Genomic DNA, 13,048 nt, shown 5'->3' with positions numbered 1-13,048 from the left:
CGACACCCCCGCATCTCAACATACACACAAAATACATTCAAATACATTCATACACATCCGACACACCCCCTCACCCCCCGCATCTCAACATACACACAAAATACAAACACAAACATTCATACACATCCGACACACCCCCCCACCCACGCATCTCAACAACCTGGAAGAGGATTCTGGCGCGAGCAACCGAAAGAGTGAGTCGCGAGTTGTCCTTGCTCAGTGTGCGAGAACGAGTGCGACAGATGAGTGTTACCCGACCTCCCAATAAACACCAGACGTTAGGAAGAGCATACATCACTGTGCATAATGCGGCCGACAATGATATGATCAGTTTTTACTGTGCTGACGAGGATTGCGACATCCAGGCCGTGGGTCATGCAAATCCATGCACCACCCACAGGCCCTTAATGAGACGGCAGCAAAACGTTACCTTTTTCACAAAGAAAAAGGTGGCGCAAAACTGAGGTTGCAGCGTGTCAGTCAGAAGACTGATCCGTAGCCTGCAAGGAAAGCACTATAAGAGTTACTGCTTGCCGAGGACAACTTCCCAGAAACACTCTTCTTCGAAGAAACAGATTTACCGATATCAAGGACTACCTGGAGACGGCAAACAGGTCCAACTCAAGACCCAATTCTTCACATGAGAGGGACAGGACATCTTCGGGCTAAAGAGGCTTGACATTATTCGCCTAGGCCCCGGCAGCACCATCTGGGCCCACAGGGGCTAAGCAAAAAAAGTCAGGTGTGCAGAATGGCTTGGCCACGGCTACTGTAGGCGAATACCCATCCCTGCACCAAGAGACACTACCTTTGGGGCATCGATACCTCAGCGCCGGCAACAATTTCAACTTCAGTGTAGCCGACCATTGAATATGCTCGTCTCCCTACAAGGCCCTTTCTGTTGAAGATGGGCCAGATCTTCAAAGAAGGGGACCTACAACCCACCCCTTTGGGATGCAATCAGTGTGCCATGGAGATGAAAGGGACGACTCAGATTTCTATGGCGAGGAGGCAGATTTGGTTGAACTGGCCACAGATCTCCATAAGATGGGCATACTTCCAGCTCCAACTCCAGGGAGGCCTCCAGCGTCTTTCCAGTGCTTGATGGCCAAGATGGCCAACACCTTACAGTTGTCCGTCATCCAGATCTAAAGTTCAGTATTACATGCATCCTGGATGAGTGGCTGAAAAATAGGCTACTGTCTTTCAATGCAGCAGCTGAGGGTCCAGTGGTAAATTCGTGGTAGAAATGTGCCTCAGTCCCAGCTGTAGACAGGGAGCTGGCACATTAGCGCCTGCCCCCCACAAACTCTGCTTTACACACACCCATGCAAACCTCTCAACCTGTGGAGATCCACTTCCCCTTCTCTGCTTCCAGAGAGAAAGCAAGAGACTGGACACATGAGGGAAGAAAGTTCGCCTAAAGAAGCCTTGACCTGAGGGCAAAGCCCTCCTATGCACTGGCAAGATGTTCCTTCAGCCTCCTGGTCTGCATTGAGTGGAGCAGCCGAACATCGACCAGAAGGTGAGGGAGGGCTTTGAAAACCTTGTCCACAATGGCAGGGAGGCTTCCCATCAAGTCCTCTAATCGGGACTAGACACTGCTGACTGCATGCGATTCCTACTGGCATGGTCGCAAACACTCCTGGATGAGAACCTCTGGGTTTGCACAAGATGTGCAGATCAAGTTCCTAGAAATGCCCTTTAAGGGACATAACCTCACTACTCTTTAGAGAGGATTGAATCCTGTCAAATGACAAGCCAAGTCTTGGGCACGGCTGTTCAACAACTGTCACCAAGCAGAAGTTGTAGGTTTCAGAACTCCTCGTGAGAACCGCCAGTATTCTAATAAGGTATGTCCTACTACAGGGTGAATGATTTTCCTTCTAAGTGGGAATATGAGGTCGTTAAACAATAAGAAAATTATAGAAAGGCATTGCACATGTGTACCCAGATATTATTCTATAAAACAGGGAAGACTACACATCTACCTCAAAACAAATACAAGCAGATGGCGATACAATCAGAAGGTGAGATAAGTAAAATCATTTTTTTTAAATCCTACTTCAAATGAAACCACCTATTGAATCACAAAAACAATGTACACAACATCTTAAAAACAAAGCCATCTAACTAAGTCACAAATATAACAAAACACAAAGACATATACTGATTGATACTTATCAATACATTTTAACATTCAGATAAAAACAGTCACAATGGCTTGACATGACACAGTGAGGGTAAAATACACCTATCCTTCGTTATGTTAAGATTAGCCCATGTGAGAAGCCAGGCTGACCCAATAGGCAACAAACTTGCCATTTCCCTAGAGGCAGAGGCGCTCAGAGAGGCGGTACTGCCTCCTCCACAGTCCCTTCAGCTGCCACAGGTGCAAAGCCCCTTTGAGGGGAGCCTTCTCCACGATTCACCAGTGGGAAATAGAATTTCCCAGTTCAGCTCGGAATGGCTCCACACCATGTTTGATGCTCAGTCCTTACAGGTCGTTCAACAGGGTTACCGTCTCCCTTTGCTTCAACGCTCTCCAGACAATACACTCATCTTCACCTCTGGATCCCCTACCATTAGAGGTCATCTGTCAATTTATGGCGAAGACACGAATGAACTGGTTCTGAGCTCAGAACAAGGAAGAGGCCGGCACTCAATTTATTTTCTGGTTCTGAAGGAGGATGGGGGCTTGCGTTATAGAATCTGTACCCAAGCAAGGACGAATTCAAATTAGCACACACCATCCAAGCACTCAACTTTCAGGACTGGCTGGGGTTACTTGATATTTAGCATGCCTGCTTCCATGGGTTAATTCATGTAAAACACAGTTTCCAGTTATGCTGTTCTGTCTATAAAGCACAGTGTTTTCACCAAGGTGCCGACAATTCAGCTCATAAGGAAAGGCATTCATGTCTTTCCTTACTGTGACGACTGGCTAATCCGAGCTTACTCCCCTGATCAGGCATCAGCACATCTGTTGCACACATGCAGTCTATTGCACAGCCCCCTGAAAGTCAAAAAGTCCCCACCCCAGTTGCCCTGCTTTTTTAGGGTGGTCTTGGGCACTTTCCTTTAGAGTCCAGAGGACAGAGTGGCAGACAGCTTTTGGGATGTTTCAAGTCCTCAAACCCTAGGGGCAGGTTCCCGCCTCAGCCTTCCTGCCCTTGCTGATTCTTAATGCCTCCCGCATTCTGGTAGAGGACCAGCTTTTCATTCAATCGCTTCAGAGGCTCCTCCTTTGCCAATGGTCAGGGAAAGCCATCAGATCTCGTGGAAGTATTGAGTCGTGTGGCTCGAACTTGCATGGTGGTCCCCGAGAGACAACCTTTAAAAAGGTACTATGCTTTGGCAACCCTGCCACAGGTAACGGTGGTTACAAATGCATCTGAACTTTTCTAAAAGTCAGATTCTCCCCCTCCCTCCCCCAGTCGCCCTGTTTTGTTATGGCAGTCTTGGACACTTTACTTTGGAGAGTCCACCAGAGGACAGAGTGGCAGACATCTCTTGGGATGTTTCAAGTCCTCAAACCCTACCTCAACAAGCAACATGGTTAGGCAAGTAATTTGTTCTTTGTGGTTTTGGATATGCGTGCATAGCTTTGCACTCCTGAAAACACTTTGAAGCGTTAAGCTCTGCTCCTGCATGGGTGGCAGCAGTGTAGCCAACCGTTAAAAGAAAATGACAGCTTATTCACCACCTTGGCTCACCTGTCTCAGATAGCTTATGGACAGACCTGTCCATCATGCCGGTGTCAATGAAGGTTTCATATATGCATATATCCAATCTGTTCAGAAGGCTGAATCCATCCAGCAGCAGTTCCAGATTCAGGGCTCATTTTTTCTAAAGCTGAGACTAAAACAATTCAGCAAAAAAAGTACTCGTTAATGCTCAGAACAAGTCCTCACAGTAACGCGTAGCTTCCAACTCATTCACCACTTAGTTGCGCACCCACATGCACACCACAACTCACACATACACTCCAGAATACAGACTGGTGAAGCACACCACAGTGCATAGTATAGTATAAAATCAAAAACTAGAGCGCTCACTTTAAATTGTCATGGTTTTGACCTTAGTAGAGGGAAGAGACTGATTTAGGATTACACATATTTCACCCCAAAAAGGTATACTCCAAAAACGTTGGAAATGGTCCCTTGAATTACGTCAACAAAAATGTCCCTACTGCCTTTCGCCCCAAGATGTTCTACCTTCTACAGAAGACTCTTTTCTCCCTTTCACAGCTAAATGCTTTGTTCTAGTAATTCTATTTTTGAAAATGGTGATTCAGAACTTCTATTTCACTATGGTTTGAAATATTCTTAACTTATTGTTCCACTTGCATTGATCGAAGCCTTATACATGTTCTCACACTACTTTAGAAGACACCCAAGCACAGATCACATGCCTCGCTAACCGAATGGCACTTAATTATTTTTTTTGGCACTTAATAGCAGACTCTGATGTTCACCGATGAGTGTCTCATTAAAGCTTATCCCTTGGGAAGGGTACATCAGAATTTGATGAAGGTCAGAAACTACATCAGGGCATTTTGGGAGATCGGCCTATAGCAAACTCCTGGAACTACTTTTAAAACACAGAAATGAGAAACATTCTTTGCAGATGTTATGGTCACTCAGGAAAGGGGGGTGCATTATTGGTTGGAAAAGAAACGTAGATACTGGGGACTTGTCCAAGTTGTTTTCAAATAACATGAACCAAAACGGGCTAAATCCAAGAGAAAACTAAACGTGCTCCACAGCGTCGAGGCATGCAGTGACCGTTGGTAATGCAATGAGATGGCAGGGTTTACAGATGGAAAGGGGGAAACGATGTGGGTGTCAGTGGAGAGTGGAAAACGAAATATGACATGAACTTACAGGGAGTACTGGAAGGAGAGGGCTTAGGACAGAGCCTTGGGAGATTCTTACTGGCAGGGGTGCAGGAGTTCCAAGAGATGAAGGAATGGTCAGCGGTAAGATTGAGGGAGGGCTGGCTGTCAAAAGATGCAGAAATATCAAAAAGGATAAGTATGGAGGAGAGGTGAGAGTTGCAGGCAGTGGCCAAGGTCAAATTTGAGCGAGAGCAGTTTGGTGGCGTGTGCTCCAGAAGCTTGATAGGTCCGATGAATAGTCATGTGATTGTACTCTGGAGCACTTCACATTGATTGGGCAAGCCAGAAACCTGTCAGTATAATGTATTGTTAGGATCAGCTCCAGGTTTCCCAGATTATCAAGACTATGTTGTCCACTTTGTAACAGGTGGGGGATTGGACTGTGAGAAGCAGAAAACGAAGGGGGGGGGAAGAGGAGGTGAAGGGCGCATGGTCTATAGTTCAGGTGGCCTCAGAGCACAGGAGGAGTTTGCTAAATGAGAGTTAAGTGTGGGTGGGATTGGCATAGTGATTAGTAGGGGAGGCAGGAGGTGGAGCAAATGAGGGCTAGTAAGGTAGACCAAGTATTGTATTTTTGCAATCCTGGTGAAGTAGGAGGCAAAGTCATCTGTGAAGAGAGGGCAACATGGAGTTTTGTGGGGAGGGGTGGGGGCGTGTGAGGGAAACATGTCTGGCGCTCATGGAAAAATTGGAGAGGTGAAAGTGGAACTTTCCAATCCAACTGTAGTCTCTACCTCTGTCCCTCCTTCTCTGCACTGCCTTGGCCTCCCATTTCACCTCTAATACACAGGACATCCTGTCTGCACTCTGCACCACCTCCATTCCTGTACCCAGTCCTGCCTCCCCTGTCTCCTCCCTCCTGCCAATAACACCTGATGTGGTCGCTAAAGTTATCCTATCTATGAAGGCCTCATTCAAACAGGTGCTCCCCTGCTCTTCTAGAGCCATTAAAGACCTCTCTTGGCCCGGCCCTTGCCGACATCTGTAACCAGTCATTCACCAAAGGCTCCTTCCCCCTTTCCCTCCACACACTTTGTGCTACCTCTCCTGAAGCGCTGTCAGCTGACTCTTACTGCTCAGCTATCGCCCCATCTCCACCACCCCCTCCCTGGGTAAACTCCTGGAGAACTTGGCCCTCGCCTAACTGACCCTTCATACCAAACTCGTTGGTTGACTCCATGACACATCAATCTGGATTCCGGACATCCAGAGGCACGGAAACTGCTTGCAAATCTTGATTCTAATTCTACTGCTGTATTCTCCTCGATCTCTCCTGCCCTTCACATTGTCGATAACTATCCTCATCACAGGCTGGGCACTGGATTGGCCGACCTTTCTCTCACCAATTGCCCATCTCAGTTGCACCTGGGACCCTTTTCCATCACTTCACTCTCTACCCGTGGCTTCCCCAGGGCTCTTCAATATTTATCTCGCTCACTTGATCTCCTCTCATTTCCAGGGTCATACGGATGACAGCTTTCCTTCAAACTTCCATCTACCACTTCCTCTCCACCCTCGCATTCCTCTCCACCCTCGCATTCCACCCCCAAGACTGTTCGCTATCCAGGCATGGTGCACAGCTAATGACCTCTGTCTTAATGCCAGTAAGACAGAGATCCTTCCTATTGCGATTCCTGCCTCCCGTTTCCCTCCTACCCGCTAGCCTCCCTACCTTCACCTACTCGAGGCCAAATACCTTGGTATCTTTGACTCCTTCACCCCACACATCTTGGACCTTGCCAAGAATGCCCATTTCATCTTCATCTCAGAGGCATTCTCCTTTCCCTCACCTTTCCCCAGAAGCTCAAGGTTTCCAGAGCTCTGGTCCTCTCTAGGCTGGACTACTGCAACAGCCCCTTCCTCAATCTCCCCCTTTCCTCCCTACGCCCCCTTCAGTTAATCCAGAATAGGGCTGCAAGACTCATCTTTGGCCTCAAGCCCAGTGACCGTATCTCTCCAGCCCTAAGATATCTCCACTAGCTCCCGGAGGCTGCAAGGATCAAATTTAACACCCCTCTGCATCATCCACAAGGCTTTCTAGGGCCTGGGACCACGCTATCTCCAACTTTCTCCCCTTAAATACTTCCATGCTAGAGGCCTCTGCTCTTCTAACTCTGATTGTTAACTCGGATTGGATCTGTCCAAGCAGAGAGTGGGAGCAGATCTCTGGAACATCCTCCCTGCCCCAAGCCGGACCTCAAATTTAGAAAGCTTCTCAAAACTCTGCTCCCCCGCTAACCACCCCTCTGCCACTGAGACTGGAGGCCTAGTACCATCATACATCTCACAGGTTACCAGGCCCTCTACGCAGTCAATACCAGCACCCTCCTCCTTCAGCACTGCCCCCATGGGCTCCCTGTATGGTGGCTGTGCATCCCACTCCTTAGCATCCTTGCGCTCAGCACTTAACTAGTGGACTCCTCCCCGGCACCCCTTGCACTTCCCTCCCGGGCTCTCCAGCACTTCCCTTCTTTACCTCCTTCACTGCACGTCTGAATGCCACAAGGCTTAGTAGGACCATATTTGTAAACTTACTTGCCCCTTGAACCTTTCCAAAGCGCCTCTGGTTGGTCCCACTTCCCAACCTTACACAAATCCCTTTGAAGGCACCATTTTGCGTGTTTGTGCTTACATTTATATTCTAATTTTGGCTACCACCCCCACCCCCATTTTGATTATCAAAATATTTAGTCTGCATATTAGTGTTTATTCTCTATGTGGGACAACCCCAGTGGGATTGTAATCATGGCCTGTATAGAGTAAAAGCTGTACTTTCAACGAACTTGGCTCAGACATTGATGCTCAACAGAAGATTGGTTAGAAGGTGCCTCTGCTGATCAACACCTCTGCCTGCCCTCGACCCCCATGCTATTAGAATAGAGGTAAATTAGGTATACTATCTACTTTAACTGGTTTCACTAAAAAGATTACAAATTTTTGCAGCAATGGAGCACACTCTTGGCACAGAGCAGAAAAGCCTTGACTACCCACCATCAGTCGCAGTCTCACACCCCTACGTCTCATTCAAAACAGAACGTCACTTTTATCTTGCATCATTAATGTGAGCAACTCGAGGAGTGGTTAATAAAACGATTTGAACAAACTAGAATGTTCAGTAGAAATGAAACCATCTGCATGATTTGGAAAAGCTTCACAGTGGAGTATTGCTGTCATAACTACCAGCTCCAATCCCGATTGTGGATGGCAGTTTTTCGATCCTCTGACTGATTGGCTAAGATTACCACCCCTCCCAGCACTCGCACCGATTTATTCACACACACCATCTCCCTATCCCTCACCTACTCCGGTCATCACAATGCACACTTATTCAAATCACATGTGTACCCAAACACTACAAAATCCACACTCCACCGTTTCGCAATCACTACACTTAACATGCACTTACACACATCACACAACCACCTAACACCCACACAGAGCATACATACACAAAGAAAGTTGTTTTACATTCATGCCTGGGCTGAAGCTTGAGACTACCGATGCACGCCACCACAGTGGCCCTTCAGCTCACGTGCAGCATGCAGTCAGGAACAAGTTAGCAGGGAGAGCTTCCTGGTTCCTCCATCATGCACGATGGAGCCAAAGCGCCATCATCTCCTCAACCCAGTTCATAGAAATGCACGTGGGAGGCACAGGAGCACCCCCTTACAAATATTTCAGCCTGCAAAGCTAATGGGCCATTGAAGGCTGGGGAAGAATAACGCACCTGCCCTTACATGGCCCATTGGGCATGCGCTCTGGTGTACTGTAGTTTCATGACACTTGAGCTAGTCCATCAGCGCTCCTTCAGCTGCATGCTACAGGGAGTGTTGAGGTTTTCTCGAGGCTTTCTTCTGGCACTGCCATAAGAAGTTCATAATGGGAGACCTCATAATCAGTGTCCAGTCTCCCATTATGACCGAGCCAGCCCTTTCCACTGGTTTTCCCAAAGGACTTCCTGGGATGTGCTTAAACCTCAAGGGATGAAAGCTTTCAGAGGAACGGCTTCCTTCATCTTGACAACCCATGAGCGAAAGGCAAGATTAATGATCATTTCTGGACGCAACTATGTTTTCAGTCATAACATTTCCTTTTGCTATACCCATCACCCAACAATGTATAAGGTTCTAGGACCCGGCACCAGTGCCATAGGATACTGGAATTACTAATGAGTTACATGGTACCTTAATGTATTTTTGCATTTGTAAAGCGCCTAAACCCTGAGGCATCAGGGCACGGTTATAACCAGTTGCATACAGTAAGGAACAAAGAGGCGTTACAATTTACTTTGTTTGACCCGAAACTGTGTACAATAGGAACGCATCGTTGTCAAAAAGGTTCTAGGTTGCAGGGTCTGAGTGGAGGTGCCCCAATTGGGTAAATAACCAGGTTTTCAGAAGACCCAGTAGGATTCCTCTGCTCTTTGGGTGGGGGCGTTGCAGTTTAGCAGCCCTTTGGGGAAGCTTGAACCACCTGCTCTGGCTCAGGTATATTTCGGTAGAACAAGGCGATGGTGTGGACAGCCCTTACTGGTCTGGTAAACTGGGCTTGCACCATTTTCTGAGCAAGGTATGCAGATGCGGTGTTGGACAGACATCTCAACTAAGGAGCCAGTGTGACTCCCTTCTTGCTGGTGTTCTGTGGTCTCTTTAGGGAATATGGAGGGCTGAGCGTAGGGCATTTTGAATTGCTTGTAATTTCTTCAGGTTTTGTTTGGAGGCGCCAGCAAATAGGGCGTTGCAATAATAGAGTCTAGCCCCTATGATCGCTCGAGCTAGGGCAAGACCACTAGATGGGGATAGGAATTGTCTGGCTGCGTAAATCAATTTTGTCGCATAGGCTGAGGAGGATGCAATCGCGTTCACTTGTCTTGTGAGGGAAAGGGTGGCACCAAGGTGAACAGCCAGGGTTTTTACCGAGTCAGACTGGGATAAGAATTTCCTCAATCATGAAGAAGTGTACTGTTTGTTGAGCTTGGTCAGTGTTGCTGGGTAGCCTGCCAGCAGGATCTCAGTCTTGTCATCATTGAGGCATAAGTGATGTCAGTAGATTTTGTTGAGGGAGTGTGTGTCCATGTCGCAGTTGCTCAGAGGGAGGATGATTTGGGTGTCATACGCGTAGTAGGTTAAGATGTCGAAGAGGGGTTTTGTGAAAAGGTTTTAGAGGGTGGGGCCACACAGGATCCTTGTGGGATGCCACTGGTGGTGGGAGCTGGTGGGGCACTAGCTATTTGAGAAGACTCATAGATCTGCCTTCAAGGAATGAGGCAACCCATGTGAGGCAACCCACGTGGAGGCTTTTTGGGAGAAGTTGGCTGATGCTGAGAGGAGGTGATAAAGTATTTGGTGATCTACCAATGCCACCGAGAGATATAGTAGGAGCAGCAGGGCGGGTTTGCCCTTATCCTTAAAGTTGTCGAGCTGATTTTTCAAGTCGAACAGGGCTGATTTGGTTCTGTGTCCTGGTGGGAAGCCAGATTGTTACATACCTAGGATGCGATTGGTTTCGAAGAAGGTTTGTATTTGGTTGTAAACCACTCTGTCCAGTATTCTTAACAGGAAGGGAACTGACGTTATTGGGTCATAGTTTGGGGATGTTGTGTCGAAAGAGGATTCCTCGATGCTCACCGGAACAATGCTAGTGGAACAAGGCTTTTATGAACTTGGTGATGAAGAGGATTCATTCATAAGAGCAGTCTTTAATGATGGAGGCTGGGCAGATATCCCCTTTCCAGTTTGAGGGTTTAAGGGATTTGGGGATGTTCTCGGTTTCTGATTCAGTGATGTTTCTGAAGTGAAAGATAGGGGTCTCTTCAGGCAAGTTGCCAGGTTGTTTGGAGCAGTGTCGTGGGAAGTGGAATCATTTTGAATGTAATTTTCTCATGTCCGGAGCGTGTTTTGGATTGCATGGCATTTTGTATGTTTATGCACCATTACTAGTCTTTGGTGGAGGCTGGGGGGGCAGACGGGGATTTGAGTTCCCTAGTATTTTGAATAGTTCTTTGGAATTGGATGAGGCTTTAGTAATTCTTGTGTTGTAGACTAGTGGTTTGGCAGTGGCGATGGCTTGTTTGTATATTCAAGCAGAGTTTCTGAAAGTTGTTTTGTGGTCGATTTTATCCAGGTGGTTTTTGCTAGGCTTTTAGAGCAATGTAGTGCATGGAGGGCAGGAGTGAACGAGGTGTTGATGTGGCCTGCAGGTTTGGCCTTGCGCAGGGCCAAAGGGGATACAGGGTCAACTGCCTGAGTAAGTGTAGTTGTGTATATGTTTTCAAGGATGGCAGGGTCATCCGAGTGTACTCTGGCTGTAGTTGAGGAGAGTTGTCATCTTGCATGTGATGCTGGCCCATGTGGGTGGGAGATCAGCAAGGGGAGGGGCATGTGGAGGACGGGAAGGTGAATGTCAGTATATGGTGGTCTGACAAGGGGTATTTGGAGGAGATGGTGATCTGACTAAGATCAGCTATCCATTCCAGGTTCCTACCTTTGGGGTGGGTGTTGTGACACAGTGGGTAAAGCCTAAGGGTTATAAACAAATAAAACCACAGAGTCTCAGGAGGATAGCTCAGGGGCAACATGCTCACCTTGGAATCAAGACAAGGAGCACCACAGGTTCGATCCCCGGGTCCGCACTTAGAAACCAACCTCTGGGTATTAAGCATGTATAAATAACCTATCATTGTCAGGAAGCTTTAGGCCTAGCTGACTTCCTGTAGTAATATTAAAATATGTTTGGCTATACTTTGGTGGCAACAGTTATCCGCCGAATGATGAGGGTGGAGGCAATATATACAATCCATATGTCCGTCCCCCTCGTAAACTTTTTTCAAGCCGCACATGGACGGAACAGCGCTTTTCCTGACATGGAGGACATTTTCTCTAACTCAAACTCCAGGAATACAACCTTGTACAAAATAGTAAGACAACGCGAGGAGATCCCACTACTTTGGAGACGGTTGAAATCTGGAGGGGAACCGCGGGGGCGGGCCTCTTATACTGGGACGACCTACGGAGCATGCGTAGGCGGGTCCTAAAAGGACATAGATAGGACACAAAAGTGTCGGAAGTTTTCCTATAGGAAAAGGCTATATATGTGTACCGAGGGGTCCCAGTCTGACGACGGGGAATATTCTAAGCATGTGAATCCAAGCATGTGAATCCATGAAAGATCCAATGCTGGAGAAATAAGTGACTACACTGTTTTCGCCATATGCACATTCAGGCCTCAAAAGTTTAAATAACCGTTGGCTAGCGATAGTTGAATTTTGGCATCGATTTCTTACTGACTCCCTCTTTTAGGATAAGAAACACAGGGTTGCACAGAAGGTATATTTATTAACCAAATAGAAATAATTGAATCAGTTTAAAAAGTTACGCAACCATGAAATTCCAATGTAATGATGTAAAATAATCAACACGCTACTCGCCTCAGTTTTTAATGCTACAGGACACTTTTACAACACACACACCCCAATTATGTCGCGTTTGCCCGGGTGCGCACGCACCATTGATTGAAAGTCCAGGATAAGACTAATTTGCTAAAAAAAACAAAGATTCTATTCAAAACAGCTCTACCCATCCAATTCTCACTACTTCCCCTTTATTGCTAATAAACACCACCCCACTTACCCAATAGACATCAGAATAACAGCATTCTAAAAACTCAATTGAAAAACTACTGAACCCTCATGTATAAAAATGGCATGGAGAACGGAAAATGTATGTTTAGCATATATGTCGGCTAGATTCCCTTTAGTGAAGTTCCTATAATTGCTGTGTGAAAGCGTACCTTTCTCACTTGCAATGGGAAACTTAAAAAGTGGAGAAAATGAGTAGCAAATAATCACCCTCTCTCGTTTATTGAGAAACTCAGCATTGGGCAATGTATATGATGGACAGTGTTCCAAAAGTGGCAACAGAGTAGATCATTGGCATATTAATGAAGGGGCAGTCTGATGAGAGTACCTTCTACACCCAGTGTCCCTCCCATTTGATGTGAGGTCATCTCAGATATTTCTCGCATTAAACATTGTAACATTCTGAAATAAGACATAAGGTCGCTACTGATCTGCTCACCAGATTTCTCCTCTGGCACAAAGCAAACAATTTTATTAAGACAGCACAAAGAGAAAGACCTACAGATTTTGGC

General features: G+C 46.8%; 1 protein-coding gene across 1 annotated transcript in view; it reads right to left on the bottom strand.

The window, feature by feature from the left end:
- Positions 1–13,048, bottom strand: part of PPA1 (inorganic pyrophosphatase 1) — a 399,132-nt gene that overhangs the window by 363,767 nt on the left and 22,317 nt on the right. The gene's annotated exons all lie outside the window — the stretch shown is intronic.

Source organism: Ambystoma mexicanum, chromosome 8 (assembly GCF_040938575.1).
Source record: "Ambystoma mexicanum isolate Mex_15411 chromosome 8, UKY_AmexF1_1, whole genome shotgun sequence".
Taxonomy (NCBI): Eukaryota; Metazoa; Chordata; class Amphibia; order Caudata; family Ambystomatidae; genus Ambystoma; species Ambystoma mexicanum.
This window is presented reverse-complemented; position numbering and strand designations above follow the sequence as displayed.